Consider the following 19,398-nt stretch of genomic DNA (forward strand, 5'->3'; position numbering starts at 1 on the left):
TTAAAAAACCCCAACTATTAAAAAGGATACCAGCAAATGATGTCTGTAAGACTGTGGCAGGAGGCTTTTTCCAGAACAATGTGCAGTTCTTCCCAATTCTATTTTTCCCTCCGATTACTTTGGACAAAAATAGTTTTACACAGTCTTCTAATAGTGGCATGTTACTAGTGGGGTAGAGTATTGCCCTGCCAGCATTGGAATTGACTCGATTGTAGTTGTGTTCAAATTTGCTGATGAGACAAGGTTTTTTTGCTGAACACACTTCAGCAAGCAAGAGAGCTTCTTAGTCTTAAGATGCTATGAGTCCCAGAAGAAGATGAATGAGGTGATGACATGCCTTGTGTTCTGAAGAGAGATCAAAACTTATTTCTGGGGTCACCCCCCCCTTGGTACAGAAAGTGCACAGAGGGCTTTGAAGCAGCACTTTCACCCTCTTTGCATTCACTAGTAAATTGGAAACAGAGCTTGCCCCAAGGGTGGTGCAAAAATACTCTTTTGATGCAACTCTTAACCAGACAAAATCTCTGGGAAAATTTGCAGTGGCAGAAAGCAAGCCCTTCCTGGGAAATCTACTGAAACGGTTCAGAAGTTATTCCCATTCCCTGTTGCTAACCTCTGCTGTCTAGCTGTCCGATATGTTTGGGACCATGTTGAAATCATTCTAAACAATGGACTGATGCTGCACTGTTGAGTAAACATAGGTCTTTTCCATAGGTGTCAGGGAAAAATATTTCTGTTGGTAAAAATGATAGAAAACAATACCAGCATGGCAGAAAAACAATTACATCAATAGAATGAAGATGCCCAGAATTCTTCTTTTGAAGTTACACACAGTCAATATTTTCTAAAGAAGGTTGTGAAACTTAAAAAGGAGTACATTCCACGTGACTGGTGCACAAGTTCATGTTTCCAACTTACAAAATACATATTATTAAAAGAAAAATGTTCTGCCTTGTAGAAAAGTAACCCATTAGGAATTTGATCAAAGATAGGATTAGATCAAGTATTCCTACAAGACAGTAGTAGTACTGGGAAAAGCCTTTTGGCGTCTATTTAACTACAGGAAACTTGAGAAAGCAGAAGAGTGTCCTTCCCTGCTGCAAGCTGTACTTCCTAGCTGCTAGTGGTACTTCAACATTGTCTAAAGAAAACTTGCCAAAATAAGACTATTGTATACAAGCAACTGTAACTATCCATTCCGTTCAAGCTAATTTTAACTAGCAAGTATGAGTCACACACTCTAATGGAATATTCTAATGCATAGATAGAGTATACCTTCACTAATAAATGGGGACTCTGGTAAAAGGACCAAATGCAGATGAATTTCAGGGAAGGAAATTATTGGAGTGCTAACTGCAGTCCCTCGACTTCACAAGAAATGATGTCTGGTAATCCCAACCAGAAACATAATAGAAATCCATTTTCAAATGGGTTGCATCTATGGTCCTCTGTTCTTCCTATATGAAGAAATTGCGTTTTGAATCAATCTTCAAAATAGTATGCCTAAAGACCTTAGATGCCTCCAATTCTTTTCTTTTTTTTTTTTTTTTCCAGAAGCAACTGTCTCAAAACCTTTTTAAAGCTGACATTTTCCCTTAAGATGCCGTATTTTAAAAGAGCACCTTGTCATTTAACAGGGTATTCCAAACATCATTTACAAGTTTAGACTGAAAGTAACACTTTTCCTAGTAATCTTTCCTTTTTTGCAGCTCAGTGCTAACATAGGCAGCAAAGAAGAGAACAGACCACAGCTCTTTCTGGAGCATCTTGAACAAATGCCCTTGCTTATGTTCTAATCATTCACTTCACCAAAAGACCTAATGATGAAGAAAAGGTTGTGAAAGCATTACTAGTAGTGCTACATGGCAATGTACGGGTGTGATTTCTCAAGCAGAATTTGTATCACATAGATGATACTTGGCAAACAGCAAATGAAGGGGTTTTCTTCAGCTCTCAGACTGATGTTACACGGCAGTAATTTAATAAAAAGATAACAAGAAGAAGGTTATTTTTTAACATGTGAATTTAATTACACCCCTTCCCATGGACATCTGAATCTTATGAATAGACAGTGTCTGATTTAGAAAAAAATAAAGAATTATCACAGTTTAAAGAAACATAGGATCATAAACCCTTTGCTGATGGAACATAGCCTATTCATTGGTTGAAATGAAGCAAGTAGACAGGACAGATGAAATATTTTTTTGTGGATCAAACATTTATTTTCTAAAGTGATGCTGACAGATGGTGAACTCACCTACTTAGATATTGCACAGAAGATAAGGGTACATAACTTGCTCCATCAAGTAATCCCTTGGAATCATCATCCAAGGGGATTTTCCCCTGCATCTGTGAAAATATGCCTACCTTTTTCACAATACTTCTGCAGCAGCATTCTTAGGCCTGATCAGCTGGTATGGAGAGTGAATTATCGGCAGCAAGGTGACTGGCCAGGGCAATTTGCTTCAATGGATTTTGATCTCCCGGATATTCTGCAGACCTGCTTCAGCCCTGCTTGTCAAAGACAGCCTTTAAAGGGTGCCAAACAATTGTTAGTCTGTACTGGGCCATATGCTCTTTATTCTCTCCCTCAACTTCTCCATCACCTCTCATCTGTTTCCCATGAGCTATGTTCAAGGTCCACAGGCTACTTTTCACAGAATCTTCGGGCCTGATGCAGTAAGAATGATGACTAGAACACAGCTGGGATCAATTTTCCAGTTTGGATAAAATGCATTCTGCACACAAATCCAATGAGAAGGTGTTCCCCCTATGCCCAGAAAAACCTTCCCTAGTACTAGTGTTCTACGTAAACTGCAACTTAGTCTGAAAGAAAAGCTTTTTTCTGAGAGTGTCTAAGAGCTTTGTATGAAGCACAGATATTTGATATATGCAATTTTCAATACCAGAGGAAAAAGAAAACGGCACGAAGTTTTTAATGGTACTGGTTTTAATTTTAAATTCCATGCACCTTTTCAAAAAGTGTCAGCTCAAATGCCCATCAACATATTTTAGTCATCTGTAAGTCAGTATTCATAGAAAATGTGATTCAAATCAAAAGAATTTCAAACCTTTCCTCAAAGTTTATATGCCTAGATTTAATACTTCTGACACATATTAGATGAAAGGAAGACATTTTTTACTGTGGGGGTGCTGGAACACTGGAACAGGTTGCCCAGAGAAGTTGTGGGTGTCCATCCCTGAAAGTATTCAAGGTCAGGTTGGATGGGGCTTTGAGCAGCAACACAGGAGACTCTTGATGGTAGAGAAACAAAGTTGGAATCTAGAAGAAACTCAGATGGAAGTATAGGAGCAAGTTTTCCCTCAGCTCTTGGGGTAAAATCAAAGTGTTACAAAATTACCTTGATCTGTGATTTTCACTACTGTAACAGGTTAATGAAAACTATGTAGAAGATAGCAAATTTTAAAAGAGAGAAGAATTACAGCATAAAATACATGGGATGGGTTTCTACATGGGACAAAATCTCTGTATTTCCACACTTCCTCATGTTCGGATTTCGTGAAGTGCCAAAGAAGGTGGCAAAAGATCATTCAGGACATTATTTACTGGAGTTCAGCCTGGCCTTTAGTAGGAATTGGGTTTGAACATAATGTAGATATACCACACACTTTCCCTTCCCTGAAAAATTACTGTTTACAATGAATAAGCAATGAGGATATAAAATTGACTGAAAGCATCTTAAAAAGGTAAAGTATTTCATTGTAAATGATCTGTGATCCAAATAGTTCTTCCACCTTAGTGAGGGACAAAAGAATTCTTCCATATCATGATGGTTTAAAATTGTATAAACCAATGTTTTCTTCTGAAAAGATATTATCTATTTTTTTCTATCTTTAGAAGAAAATATTCCTAGACATACAACACATGAGAACAAAGTAATTGTAAAGAAACAAATGATATGAAAATATTCCCCACATATAATTAAATGAAAAGCTGTGTTTTAAATAGGAGGTAGATATTAAACAGAATTCTTACACCAGATATTTGAATTGTTGCACCAGCTATTTTGCCCCCAAAGAGAGGTATTTAGCATTTCGGTCTTTTGCAAGGTGTTCATCATCTGCTATGCTGACCTCTGTGTGGGCCTAGGTGTGTGTGGAAGGGGGGCATGTGAAGGGGAGTGTGTATGTTTGCTTAACACTTGCTGTGGCAGATTCATGCCTCAGCTCCATCATTTCTTTTAGAAACTTCACAGAGAGTGGATATGAAGTTTAATATCAACAAGAGATCAATTCCCAAATCATCCATTTTACCCTACCTTATAGATCATATGCTTTGTTGCATATTTTATCAAATAGACTTTCAAGCCACATGGAAAAATGAGAATGTGGAGAATCCCTCCAATATCTTGCAACTTTTATGCAAATAGAGTTTCAAGAAAGGATAATTTCTTTTAAAATACACCTGGGACAGGCATGATGGTGGTGTCAAGCTGTTGGAGTTTTTGTTGCTGGGAGAAGTTGTACAAAAGGATTGGTTTTTACATTGACTAGTTACTGAATCAAGTGCATGAATACATTGGAAATTCAACTGGGGGTTCCTTTTTCTAGCAGATTACTACTAGAACGAGCTTGCAGACTGAAGCTGACTCTTTTGCTCTCTTTTTGTTTCTTACCTATTTTCTTGGCTTCTTTACCACTATCTACACAATTTTGGAACTTTTTTCCCAACTAAAATTGTTTCATAGTCTGATAATTAGGATACATTTTTTACAAGGAATTTTTAAAAATCTTTGTTTGAGTTAAGAAGGTTAAGGACTAAGCTCTTTTTCGTACCTTATCAATATTGCAATGAAATTGATAAATAAAGACTAACTCTTTCTTTTTATTTTCAACCCAAGTAGATAGTTCCCATACATTAATACATTTTGTGGACCAATATTCTGATGTAAGTTGTCCCTTCTTAACAATATACATTCTGTGACTATGTTGACAACACTCTTGGTGAAGATCCTAACTGGTCTTAAACACACATAGGGAGAAATTTGCTCAGCCAGTGTCAGTCTTAAGCATGCCTATCAGAAGATCTTTCTATAGCTGGGGAATTTTCCCATGAAAGGGATTCAGGTATGGAAGAGACATTTATCCCAGAGTTTTGCATTCTTCTTGAGCACTACTTAAGGAACTTAGATCCCATGTCCATTTGGATCTCTCTCTGCACAGATCTTTGTCATGCCAGTGCTTGAAATGCATCTCTAAGAGAATTCACTAGCACAGAATGAACGAGAGTGGAAGGCGTCAGTGGGGCTCACCAGGTCCAACCCCCCTGCTTAAACCAGGACACCTAGAGCCTCTTGCCCAGGATTATATCTGGGTGTACTTTTAATGTCTTCAAAGATCCAGGCTCCACAATCTTTCTGGGCAGTCTGCGCCGTGGTTCAGTCGCCCTCACAGTAAAAAATCATTTGCTGATGTGCAGAGGCAATCTCCTGTATTTCAGTGTGTGCCTACTGCCTCTTGTCTTTTCACTGAGCATCCTTGAAAAGACACTGGTTCCCTCCTCTTTGCACACTTCTGGGATGTCTGTGTGCTGCCACCTAGATAAATGTCAAAAACCTTCCTGAAGCCCAGGCAGACAATATTCCCTTCAGCTACCGGGCAAGTTGATTCATCAGAGGAGTTTAAAAAGTTGTTCAGCATCAAGTTCCCCTGGTAAATCCATGCTGACTATGTTATTTTGTCCTCCTTCATGTGCCTGGCAATGCTTTCCAGCAATAGCTGCTCCATCAACTTCCTGGGGATAAAAATGACGCTGGCTGGCTGGCTTGGACTTTTCCAAGTCCTCCTAGTTGCCTTTTTCCAAGATGGGTGACATTTGCTTTCATCCAGTCTTTGGGCACTTTCCTCAGTCACTATGATCCATCAAACATCATTAGGAGTGGCCTCAGAATAACATCTGCTAACACCCTTGAGACCTGTGGCTGCATCTCAACAGGGCCTGTGGACTTCATGGAATACGTACCAATTCAGTGACTATGCCCATAAAAGTTTGCAAGGGATAACAGAACATATTAACAGCTACCTGAAGAGTGAGTGAAAAACTATGGAAGCAATCCAAAAGGACAAAGACTAGAGTTCCCTTTTCAGACAAAGCATCCTATCGTGGAGCTGAGCAGCTTTAGATCTAGGGAAGCTTCCCCTCTGAAAGGATGAAGAAGACATTCTTGTACCCGTATCCACTAATAAAATGTATTGACCATTCACTTGCAATACAAAAAAACTAAATTCTTTCCAAAATTGTTGCCGCCTAACTAGACAATCGTACTGGCTGGGTATTCCCCTAACAGATGACAGCACCTGCTTGATGCCTCTTATGCCTACAGACTATTTGAATTAGGTCATTTGAGTGAGGATTACCGGTCTGGGAACTTTCTTTCTGATGAATTTGGAAGATTTACTGAAGCAAGGACCTGAAGATGAAAACTTCATTTCCCATCAGTGCACTTTAACATCCACGGCTGTAATGCCATTGTTTCTCACCAACTGAGTCAAGAATTTATGACCACAAAGTGGATCAGCTCCAAAAGGAAAGATAAAGGCTGGAAAACATTCTCTCTTGGTAAAGCAAATGAAGTGACTAAATTCTAATCACTCGCTGGCCTAAAGCTTCAAGGAGGGGGAGGTGGACCAGGTTTCCTTCCACTGCCGTTCTCTTTGTCACCTCAGTGTTTTATAGGGGTAGGCAGACATTCAGAAAGAGAGCTTTGCTGAATTCATAAAATTCAGTCTTAAAAAATAACTTGAGAGCAGCTGAAATGAAAAGAACAAATAAAATGCAATTAATTCCACGGAAGCTTGAAATTATTATTTCTTCATTTTGCATTTGAGGATGTATATTGTGTGAGTTTGTCTTGTATTGTTCTACAGGTTTTCTAACTGGCACACCTTTCTTTATGAATGGACTGTCCTTTCCTAAATACTCTCATATGGAGGAACATGCTTCTGATAAGAAGAGCACTAGGGTGTCTTTACTTGACCTTTTATTTTTACTGATGTTTGCTCCTTGGAAATGAATGGGGTTTTTCAATTGACATGTCTTACTATTGTTCCCACAGGATAAGCCACAGACTCTTCTGCTCAGAGCTGTCACTAGTCAGCTATTCTCCTATCTGCCTTTAAGTAGTTGAATGTTCTGGTCTCAAAGTAGCACCTTCTGTGTAGCCATGCTCTTAGCTGCCAGTGTCATCTTGAGTCCAAACACCCTCCCGCAAGGGACCGCTGGTTCTGTAGTCAACTATGGGGAAAAAAACGGTCCATCCATGCTTCCTGATTTAAAATATAAAGGTATATAAAGGTATGGTGTCCCTAAACGATTCTCTGCAGTTGAACACTACTTATCTTTGCCGTGTTTCTTCAACTCACTTGCAAGTCATTCATGCACTACCTTATTGTGAGAATTGCTTGGTTTGAAGAAGATTTAAAAGGGTAGGAGAATACTTTTGTGCCTCTGCTATAAGGATGCTTTTCAAATCCATACAAACTTCCTGCAAATGCAAAAGCATTCATCCTGTATTGTCCTAGGCTGCAATATAAAAATGTATTCTGCTCCCAACCTCAAGAGCTGCTGAAACCGGGAGGGGCATCGTTTTTTCCTTACCTCCTTATCTCTTAACGGGGCCATCCATGTCTTGCCACATGATTCAGAGATGACTCCCTCCAGGAGCCATTTCTGTTTAAAGGCTAATCAAGGAACCACCGCATGACTCAGAACAATTTGAGCCCATTGCAAGATGCTCTGCCCAGGGGGCAGGAGCTAAGCATCCCCAGCTGGATATAATCTGAGTTTTGGGACACCACAAGCAGTCTTTCCACTGGCTTCCTAGAGGAACGGCCACCCTCACCCACTGGTTTTCAGAGGACAAGAGCTACCAGATGGTTTCTACAGGATCACCACTTCAACAAGACCATTTCATCCGGACTGCTGCCACCACCCTAACTAGCAGGGTGACAGGTTGTATTCTGTCCGTGGTTTTTCTTTTGTATTATTGCATGTATTTGGTTTTTCCCCTTTTCCTAATAAATTGTATTTCTGACTTGGAGTCTTGCTGCCATGCTGGATTTCTTCAGACCGACTAGCTCCTGACACCAACAGCCAGAGTGGGCTGCCCCCAGAAAGCTGTCAAATCTAGGGTGCAGCTGTAGGGCACAGCTGCTCTATGGCACAGGTGGACTGCATTGGGGATAGGACTGCGCCGAGGGCAGGGACAAGGAACAGGGAGAGGTCTTCTGCATGTTTTCCAAAGGAGTTTCTTCCCTGGAGGGTCAGGGACACAAAGACACTGACTCAAATGCATACATCAACTTAGAAATGGGGAGAGGTCCCAGAGGAGGATACAATCTTGAACACACTGGGAGAAACTGGGGGTGGACCACAAGGCGGGGAATACAATGTTTGAACCAATAGGGGACTACAGGGGAGGAGAATAACTCAAACAAACCAATGGGGTTTTGAAGAATATAAAATTGATAGGGAAGTTTCTAGAGAAAGGGGCAGGCTTGGGGAGGGATTGACATTCAGTGGGAGGAGGAAAAGGGAACAAAAGGGCAGGTCTTTGGGGAGATGGACAACTAGGGCAAAAACTAACAACACGGGGTGAAAGGAACAATCCATTAATAATAAAATATGCTACAACAGCACAAAACAGGAAGTATTATAAAACTGACTACTCAAACTGCATTACAATCAAAAACACACACTGCAACAGTGACAGCATCTCTTGCTGGTTTTGCTTTCAAACCAGAAGAGGTGCCAACCAAAAAATTAGCAAACTTAAAAGTTAACTGGCTGCAGTTTTGATTTCCTTCTGAAATATATTACTGCTTGTCTAATTGGCTTAGCAGCATGTCTGTTCTTAGTGCCAAGCAGGGATTTGCCAGGCATGGAGGAAGCTTCTAGGAGCTTTTCACAAAAGATTCACTTCTGTGGCTGGTTTCTTCCCTCCCCACCAAAAACCAAGCCATGCAAAACCCACACCTTAACTAATCCCTAGTACTTAGTACGCATCCAATAATTCCTTTTAAACTATACTTTAGATGTTTTACCAAGTGCCCTGAAAAAAAATGGATCCATAATATTGATCAAAATAGTTCCAGTTCAATAGAAATATTGGGTCATGCAACTCTGGTTTACATCACTATTTTTTGTACAATCAACAGGAGCTTTTTTCGCCTCTAAAGAAATGTTTCCTGATGGTTTGGATCAGAAGATCCAGTATTGCCATTGTGAGATTTTTGTTTTGAAGGCCATAAGCTGTGCTCAGTGTTTTGGGTATATTCTTTGTTGTGCCTTTCATATATTTTGGATAGAAAGCCAGTAGAGATGATGTCCTTGCTGCAGTAGCCATGCTAAATAAGGCAGAGCATCTGGCTGATGTACTGGAGCTGTAGACTATCCACCAGTCGCCCAGGGCGGTGAGGATCTCTAAAGGAATATAATATTGGCTATGCTCTGGAAGTTTTACAGGGAGAAAGAGCCTCATAGCTCTAATGATTTGTCTCCTGGAGTTCTGAAGAATATGTTGTAAAGAAAAAGGCTGCTGTCTTTCGCAACAATCTTCCGTGCAAACTTCTTGTCTGAGAATGAAAGAAATATTAGTAGTAATGAGTTCTTTTTTCTCTGTCGGTGCATCACTGATTGAGTTTGGGTAGGTTACATTTTATTTCTTTTTTTTCTTTAAATATTACATCGTAAGGTGTTCCAAATTCCCAGATTCTGCTTCACTTTATTTTGTAGGCCAGACTGGTTCATCTTCTCTCGGCTGTATTATTGCAGACCATATCTGAAGGAATTTTTTTTATTTTCATTTTGAACATTATTAGATTTAAACTGTATGAACAGAACACTTTATTTATCATTATTTTACCAGTTTGGAAGGAAATACAGAATTTTTAAGAAAATGATGCAACTCCACTTGTGGTTTTCAACGGAAGAGAAGAATTATAATGGCCTACATTCACAGCATTGTTTGCAGTAATATTGCAGCTAGTTTCCAGCAACTTAGGTCAGGTTCTGGAAGCAGGCACCCATGACAGTATAGAAGGCTAAGCAGTTTCATTTTGGCGGCTTTTCTTGAACAATAGCTAATATGTCTCAACGTTGTGCTGAATCTTGTTGTACCGACTCTTCATTTGAGGTCTGAACTCCTTGCTGGACTACTGTATCTCAGAATCAGCTACAGTAAACCTGTGTTTCCTTATAGCTTTAAGAATTTGGTTCTAATCTATAAAAGCAAGAAAAGGTTGCCATATTAATACAAGAGAAAGAATATGTTAGGAAAGCAGTTAATGGCATGGGGTTTTTTCCTACAAATTGGAGCAGAGATTTAGTTGTTTGATGGGGTTTTTTTTGCTTCTCAATGGAATTCTAGAAGTGGTTGGGAAAGAAAGTGTGGATTTTTCAGGTTTGCCTTTAAAGAAGAATAACGGGGGAAACTGTTGAAAAGAATTAATCCAGAACTCCATGCCTTTCATACAGAGTTTCAGAAGTGAAAAGCAGGAAGAGACAGTCCAGACAAGATGATTGAATAGAATGAATTCAAAATAGCTTTCTTTTCCCTCTGAATTCCAGCTCTAAACCTTATTAATATTAAGGTATTAATAAGAAATACATCTGTCCTAGGGTGACGTTATGATGCTTGTATCCCCATTCGTGTGTTCTGTGAATGTTGGATATTATGTTCTGTACCTTTAAGACCGGCTCTGAAGAGGGAAAGTTTTGTTTTGGTTTTCTTATCAGCCTGGCGGGACACAGAGACTGCAGCTTTGCCTTTTCTGCTTTTGCTTTTCGCTTTGCTCTCTCTCACTCTTGCTTGCTTCGCTTCTGCTTGCTTTTGCTCATTAGCTAGTTTAGCTAAACTGTCCAAATTTCTTCCTGGACCGTTTCTCCTTTCCTTTGACTGACCATTTTGAACCTGCTCCGGACTGGGACCTGGGAAACACCGAGTGTTTGCACCTTGTGGCCTGCAGCAGCTGGCCCAGCGCCAGAGGGACTGAGAACAGAGTGACCACCCCCTCAAGAGAGACTTTCTGAATTTGTCATCTTTTTCAGAGCGGTGTCATCCGGAATTGTTCCTTTTGCGTGCTGGGGGGTGCTGTGCCTATTAAATAAACAGGTTCATTCCACTCCTCTCCGAGGAATCCTTCCCGAACCAGTTGGGGGGAGGGGCCCTAATTTGGAAATTCTCCTCCAAATTTGCCCTAAACCAGGACAACATCGCAATCTCTAAGATTTAAAAATGGATGATGAAGTTTTATATCCAGTAAAGTGTAAGGCTTCACATTTTAATCTGATTTGCATTTTGGTGAAAGCCGGGCATCCTTTGCAATTTACCAGATGACAAGGGATTTAGAACAGTAAGTATGCAAGTAATCTTTTGGACCCTTCATCTCCCTTCTTATGACAATGAATACATTTATTAAGCTTGTTGTCCTGGCATATTTTTATTCCATCAGGGGATTTGATCATACAAATGTCTAGTCATTCTTTCCTTGTTTTCAACCCCTCTAAGAGCATTAATCAGAACTATTCAGTAGTTCTTGATCTGCAACAGTGACAAGCACTAGACTGGTACCAGAGTCAGTGGGCATCGTGGGCATCAGCAGATCCCCTATGACAGCAGGTGGCGGGCTGTTCTGGCAGGACTGATGTTTGAGGGGCTCGAATTCTGTGAAATAGAACATTCAAGGGATGGGAAAAATGGAAACAGATTCTGAGCTTTCAACCCACCACATGAACAAGTAATAAGGCAGGTAATTTTCTGTGGAAATTTCTTTAGCCCCAGTGTTGTGGATGATGATTACTCTTCCTACCTCCTTTGGCCAGCTACCAGTTTTCCCCTCCATGACTCTGCTTATGGACAGAAAACCAGAAGAAGGGATTTTTGACCAAAACACCTATCAGGACCTTAGAGTGTTTTTTGCTCCAAAATGTTTCAAGGCAGATAGGGAAACAATTCCATTTTCGAGAGTGTGTTGAGAAGACAAGGTTGAAAGTTAAAAACCATGGGTTCTGTTTCTATATAGGTTACTGATTGTGCTTATTATCTTAGTCATGTTATATATATATAGAGAGAGAGATAGATAGAAAGATAGATAGATGGATAGATAGATAGATAGATAGATAGATAGATAGATAGATATTTGCTAGGGTTTGTTCTTTTTTATTTTTCTTGGGGTTTTTTTCCTTTTTTTTTTTTTTTTTGATGCATCCTTGAGATAAAAGGCCAAAAGTACAGAAAAGTTCTGTATGGTTAAAATACTTTTGAGAGGCCTCATGCTGAAAAACTTGTAGCTACTGCTAAGGCCCATTGGCCAATTCCTGCTTCATTTCTGAGAAGCTATAAAATTCCCATCTGTGTTTTAGTTCTAACAATTTGTTGTTATGGTGGAGATGCAAATAAGGAACAACCATTTTTGAATCTGTAGGGATGTATTTACCATTTGGTAGCTGCCTTTTCAGTTTCTGAGCCACTAATGAAGAAAAGGAGAAGTATCTACACTGTTTTTAACCTGTAGACCATCCACTACTGTCCAGATTCAAAGGCAAACAAGCCTGTCTGGCCTCATTGGGAGGAATTATTTGCATTCAAAAGACTAGACTAGTATTTGATTTCCACCAGCAGAGTCCATTGGGCAGCTCCTGTCATCTGCATTTCAATATTTAATCCTCCTCTATGTTTACTGTGCAAAGGTCTTTCAGAATGATGGTGGGCCCACTGTCTCACCAGCTGTGACGTTTGCACGAGTCTCCCACGGAAAGGAGCTGTAAAAAAGGCAAGCCAGGGCAGTGATTTCTGTTGCTCAATACCCACAAATCAAAGCTATTTAGTCTAATTTAAGGCTGAAAAAGAATTCAAAATTCAAAATGCCTTCAAAGGATTCAAAAAATCATCAGACAAGACTGCAGTTCAGTGTTCAGGACAAGAGCATATCCCACAGTGCGGCGGTTTGACAGGAAATGTGTTTTCTGGGATGCTGTGGTGAGGCCAATGGATGTCCAGATTTTAATATTGGCACCTAAGGTGGCCATTGGGACATTGGATGCGCCTCTGAGAACACGGGGTTAAAAGCAGGGCTCTCCCCTGGGAGGCTCTCTTGGGTTCCGGTCAGGGAAAGGTTCAGATCTCCCCTGCCTGGCTGCTGGCTGGGCGGGGCAGGGGAAGCCACCCGGCCCCCCCCGGTGAGGTAGGCTGGGTCCCTGGCCAGAAGGGAGGTGAAGGCCCCTGCAGGATGGAAGGGTGGAGGAGCACTGAGAGGTATCGGGCAGCCACCCCCCCCTCCGCCCCCCCCCAAGGAGAGATAGAGAGAGAGGTGGTGCCTGTGCTTGGCCGGCCAAGAAGGAGAAGAGGGGAGTGCCTGGCAGGGCAGCCATGGGAGTTCTGGACAGACAGAGCCTCAGATTTTTAACCCTTTTCTTGGATGATGGAAACCTTACAAATGCTAATCCTCCTGGAGTTGAATGAGAAGAGAGATATAGAGGAGATAAGAGGAAATGGGCCACGAGAGAAATAGAGAAGAAGGCAGGTGGAAGAGATGATGGAGTAGCTTATGCTGGACTCTTTGTGTGTAGCCATGGACAGAGCCATGTTTCCTTGTGATACAGGGACTGCATTCTAGGGGGAGGCAATGCCTCAGGACCAAGAGGGTTCGGTGTGGGTACCCCTCAGCCCCAGGGGGTGAAAAATATGGGGGGGACAGATGTCCCAAAGTTGAGACTGTACCTTTTTGCAGTGGGACGAAGCATCCTTAAAAGTCAACCCTAGAAGCAGCTCTGGTGAGAGCACCATGGACATGAGCACCATGGACCAGTTCAATGGTGAGAGCACTGGACATGAAAGGAAGAGGTCACCATTGGCACAAGAAGGACTCCTTCTCCTCTTGATGAACTGAGGATTGAGTATTCTGAAGGGTGGTGCTGGACCGAGAGTCGATGATTTGGGGGATGTATTGTATTGGGAATTTGGTGGGGAGGAGGAGGAGATGTATTTGTGAAGTTTTCATTTTCCTTGTGTGTTTCTTTTTTTTTTTTTTTCCTTTCCCTTGTAGTTTAGTTAATAATTATTTTTTTTTCCTAAGTGGGAGCCTGCTTTGCTTATTCCTGGTCACATCTCCCAGCAGAAACCAGGGAGAGAGTATACTCATGGGGGCACTGGCATTGTCCCAGTGTCAAGCCATGACACACAGGCTGAGAGAATGAGGGCTGTTTAGCCTGGTGAAGAGAAGGTTGCATGGAGACCTCACAACACCTTCCAATATCTGAAGGGAAGCAGGAGAGGGACTCTTCATTAGCAACTCTGGAGACAGGACAATGGGCAATGGCTTCAAAATGAAAGAGGGCAGGTTGAAATTAGATACTCGGAAGAAATTCTTCCCTGTGAGGGTGGTGAAGCACTGGCACAGACAGCCTGGAGAAGTTATGGACACCCCAACCTGGTGTTCAAGGCCAGGCTGGATGGGGCTCTGAGCAACCTGAGCAAGTAAAAGGTGTCCCCGCCCATGTCAGAGAACTAGATGGCCCTTAAGGTCTTTGTCTACCCTGGCCATTCTATGCTCCTGTGATTCTGCTATGGTAGCGTTCAGGATGGAGCGTGTTCTGCATGTTGGCCATTTCCAATACACCATTGGTTCCAGGTGCCTTACACTAGCTTGCTCCCTGAAAATTCTGTCAGAATGAAGAACATCTCTATATATATTAGACACATAATAAATGAAGAAATGGGTTTGCACATTTGTCCACTAAGTTGTGGATGAGATTGCTGTGAAGTTTCATTTGGTTTTCTTGTTTGCTCATGAGGCCGACGGTCCTTGTGTCAGCTGCCTCAAAGGCAGCATTTGCCTCCTCCTCCTCCCTTCTCCCTCCTGCCTCTTTCAATTTCTTTCCCTTGACAATTTAATGTCGTTTTCCCTTTCATACCTGAAAATCCCTGCATGCTTCTGGGCTTTCTCCCTTTTCATACAGATCTTCTTCCACCCTTGACAATCCATACTTTTCATACCATAGGGGCCTGCCCTGCAGGCATAAAAGACTTTGATTCCTTATTATATCTATGGGAATTTAATTAATAGCTTCATGCCTTTTCATAGAAAGAGTAGGGAATTGATAGCTTGTTGCCTGAAGTACAGAAGGAAGAGAATGAAACATGAATCATGTGGAGTGGAAAAGTTGCTCTCTATTTTCTTCCAAGAACTACCCCAAAAGATGCAGGGGGTGATGAAGCCTGGCTAGATGAGTTTCCCTTCTAATGGAAGGAAACAACCACGCCACTTCATACAAGTCAGTCCTATAGAAGAGAGAAATTCACTTCTGGGAACATTGCAGGATTTGACTGCAGAGTCACACTCATCTTTTGTTGCTTTGTTGTCTGCTTGGCATGGAACACGCTGCTTTGAAGAGGGAAGTGACTAACAGACAGTCGACTTTACAAACACATATGCTTCCCTCTTCTTCTGAGACCTCAGCACAGAGCCCTCTTTGGCATGGTACTTCAAGGTAAGAAGGAGCGGGCAGAGGGCACTGGGAACAGACAGCAGTTTGCAGGTTGTATAGGAAAGAGGACTGCCCCTTGAATGTGGTGCAAATACAAACTTCCACCAGTTTCAGGGGTACACTTCAGCCAAGCTTGTTGTCCTGGCACATTTTTTCTCTGTGAAACGCTTTGTGGTATGATCTGGATGACAAGAGACGCAGAATACAGGGCTACGTAGTGCTGAGAAGGTAAGTGCCTGGCCCCAGTGTCTTTTGGCAGAAGCAGCGCACTAGAGCCGTTGGCTGCTGCCACAATGATCTGTGTGAGAAACAGATGCCTAATCCCCTCCGGGAGAGTAAAAGCAGGATTGGTTACAAGAGTCGAAGAGCACTGGGCTGGTGGCTGCCGCATACCAGCTGTAAAAGGAGCATGACTCCTACTGGCCTACCAACCAAACTCATGGTGGCAGTGGTAAGGATTAAAGTTCAGTGAGAGCTATTTGTGCCGCTACCTATGGCCCTTCTGGGGAAACAAATGTGCCTACCTTTAGGCTCCGAGATCCAGAGAACACAATGGTAGTTGCAGCGGAAAAGGGACGGACAGAGCGCACTGGTGAGTTTGATGTGGCTTACACAGGGCAGGCAGAAGGTGCAGCCCAAGTCTCGCTTTTATTTCTAGAGCCTTTTTCTACGCAAACAGCTGCTGGATGTTTGCAACAAAGATGTGAGTGTGAAAAAGTGAGGGCAGGTCTATGTGGGAAAGAAGATACAAAGCGTTGTGCGCAGTTTAAAAGCTGTTTAGAAAAAAAAGGAGTTACTTTGAGAACATCTTCTGTCTTGACACTTCCACCTGTGTGATCCTTAGCTGCTTTGGACATGGCCACAATGAAAGAATGTGAAAATATTTGCGCTGCCAATGTCAGGTTGCAGAGGAAAGAGGGTAGGTTGGCAAATGCCTTCTGTCCTGGCACATCTGTCAGTCAGAAGTGCAGCTGAAAACGCTTGGCTGTAGCGATAGTCTCTGTCACTTTGAGAGAATGTGCTGATGCACGTATATATATCACTGAGAAAGTACGTGAGAATCGCTAGTATGTTTCGTTTGGTTGACAGACTGCAAAGGGACCGTTATGGCCAGCACTGCCTTTTTGTTGTAGGACTTTTTCTTTGAGAGCAGCCGCTGGACATTTTGAAGCGGTTTGGGATCTTCAAGCGTTCGAGTGCAAGATGGTACCTAGATCTTGAGGGAAAGTGCATATCTCCAGGAAGCTGAATGCAGTTCAGTGGGTGCAAGTTACATGTTGAGCAGCTGATGGCCCAGAAAACTTTCTAAAATGAAGAGGCCATGCTGCAATTGCCTTTTATTTTGAAGCTTCTAAACTGTGCAGCCAACAATGAAATGATTCTTCTTCCTTCTGGGCTACATGCAGGATCCCATTCTGTCAGTACCCGAGAGCCAGGATCCACAGCGGAGCTCTTGTCCGTACATTGCTCCCACATGAACAGGGTTGGGCTAGAAAAGTGCTTGTCTTTTTCCTGGGCACTGTCAGCGCTCTTCTAAATAACCACACCACAGCATTGTCAACTCACAAAACCAGGACACGCACCGAGCCCAGCTCACAACCCACCCCCAGGACCCAGCCAAGTCAGAAACGTCCCTGCTCTCCAATCAACTGTGCCAGGACAAAAAGATTTCACCGATCTTCCCCTTCCAAGTGGATACTCTTCTTTGCCCCACACTCAAAGGCCGACACCAGATCTTCTGCCCTAACAAACTTTTTCTCTCTCACAGAGTCTGGTGACAAACTTGAAAATGTCGGCCGAGCTCGCAACAGAGCTCGCAAAACTGTTGGTGGAGAAAGCTCTTTGCTGCCTACAATTTCAATTGCACCCATCAAACTATAAACGCGCACCCTGCTATCGCCACTTTCCTACTCAGCTCTAGGTACCACCGTAAGCCTTCAATCTCTCAGAGTCAGGATCCAAATGGGATGGCACCAGGGACTGCTCACACAGTCCCTAAAGCTACAAGGGACAAAAACCTGTCCTGCAGAGGCCTGGCCTGGCCTCTGCATTGCCACTGACAGTTCAACAACTCGAACCCAGAGAACTGCCTATTGGGAAAAGCCTTTCAATTCACTGAGACCACCCAAAGTGGCCACCCAAACTTTGCCAAAGGGAGGAGGAACTAGAAGCCCATCTCAAAAGAAATGGCATCCCCTCCTCCAAAATCCAAAGCATCCAGGGCCTGATCCTCTACAAAGGTGTCAGACCACTGTTATTGGGCATTACCTGTGCGGGGCACTAGCTAGGCTGCACACCAAGACCCAGCGCAGCTCTTTACCTTGTCCAAAAGAAGTGTGCTGGCAGAATTTCAAGAAGGCTGCCTTGAGAAAGTGGAAAACACATGCCAAATGGATTCTCGCAGGAAGGAGACTGCCTTCCAAAGATGGATACCGACTCCATGATTGTACAAATTGAGTCAGGGCTTCCAAACCAAATATGCCAGGATAGAAAGTTGCTGCCGCCCTTAAGCTGCACGACACAGCTTCTTATCTGCACCTCCAACACTGGGGCTAAGTTCTTTCCTTCCCATGAGAAAGCATTGCTGTTCTCCTTCAGGAACTTACTGAGCAAAAGTTGCATACCACGTCCGGTACTGACTCTGTCCAACAATGGCTCCTACACAGAAAGGACCAGGACAGAAATGTCTTGCTGCACTATACCTTCCCACGATACCTTATCATCAGCCCTACCAACATTGCCACCGTATCTTTTACTTCCCAAGCAAGGAAAGGCACTCCAAGTCACTTGGCTTTGCCTTGCCTCCAGTACCATGCCTAGTTTTCCTAGCCTACCCTAGCTTTGCTTGCTTGCCTATGTCTGCCTTGCCTAGCCCTTCCAATAACTTCCTGGCTTTGCTTTGCCTTGTCTACCACTCTTTGCCTTGCCTTCCATGCAGGTAAGGCAATGCAAAGCAAGTGTAGGCAATTGTAGGCAAGTCAAGGGACAGGTTGGCAAGACTGGAGTGGTAGGTGAGACAAGTGCCAGAAGTTAGAGGCAAGGCTGGTGGGCATAGGAGGTAATGGTAACCGGAAGGGCTAGGCAAGGCCAAGCCCTGTAGGAAAACTGCAGGCAGGTCAAATGTGAGGCATGGGTATGCAAGGGAATGCAAAGCAATGGAGAATGAGCAGGGCATGGCAAGGAAACTGGTTGGTTGCCCAAAGCAAGGCAAGTGGCAGGTCCATTCAAAGATTGCTGGTACACAAAAGCAGCCTGGACCGACCGCTCTGTCCAGCCTTGATCTTGCATGGGTCATGTCTAATCTGCACCTAAGACACTTGGGTTGCCTGCTTTCCTTTGTATGCAAAAGAACTGTCATTCTGCCCCTGAAGCCCAAGGGTGAAAGATGAACTTTGTGTCCAAAATTCAAGACATGGAAGGATAGATGTCAGAAGAAAGCTGTCAGGACAGATAGGTGTGCTTGCACGTGGCCTCCTCCAGGCTTCCTCTCACAAGCTCCTGAAGCGCTGGGGCCTTGAGAAAAAAAAGCCAGTGGAAGCCTGGAGAATCCTAGGAGAAGCAGGCAGGGCAATGCATGTTGAAGAGATTCCACAAGAAGAGAGGTGGTGAATTCCAGGTGGGGGACTGGTGAGCAAGGTAATGCAAGGCAAGGAAGGGGTTCAAGGACAAGGCCAGACAAGTGGTGGCTTTGCCAGGCAACACAAAAGAGAGGGAGACAAGGCAATAAGAGTCCTAGAAGGAGAAGGAAATGAAAGATTGGAGCTGGACAAATGGGAAGGAAAAGAAGGATAGGTGAGCAAGTCAATACAAGGCACTGGGTTGGTATGAAGGGCAAGGGAAGGACATGCATGGGTCAGGAAGGCAAGGGAAAAGAAAGGAATTGTCAGCAATGA

Source organism: Agelaius tricolor, unplaced genomic scaffold (genome assembly GCF_023055355.1).
Source record: "Agelaius tricolor isolate 1412-34295 unplaced genomic scaffold, bAgeTri1.0.p SCAF_16, whole genome shotgun sequence".
In the NCBI taxonomy this organism is placed as follows: Eukaryota; Metazoa; Chordata; class Aves; order Passeriformes; family Icteridae; genus Agelaius; species Agelaius tricolor.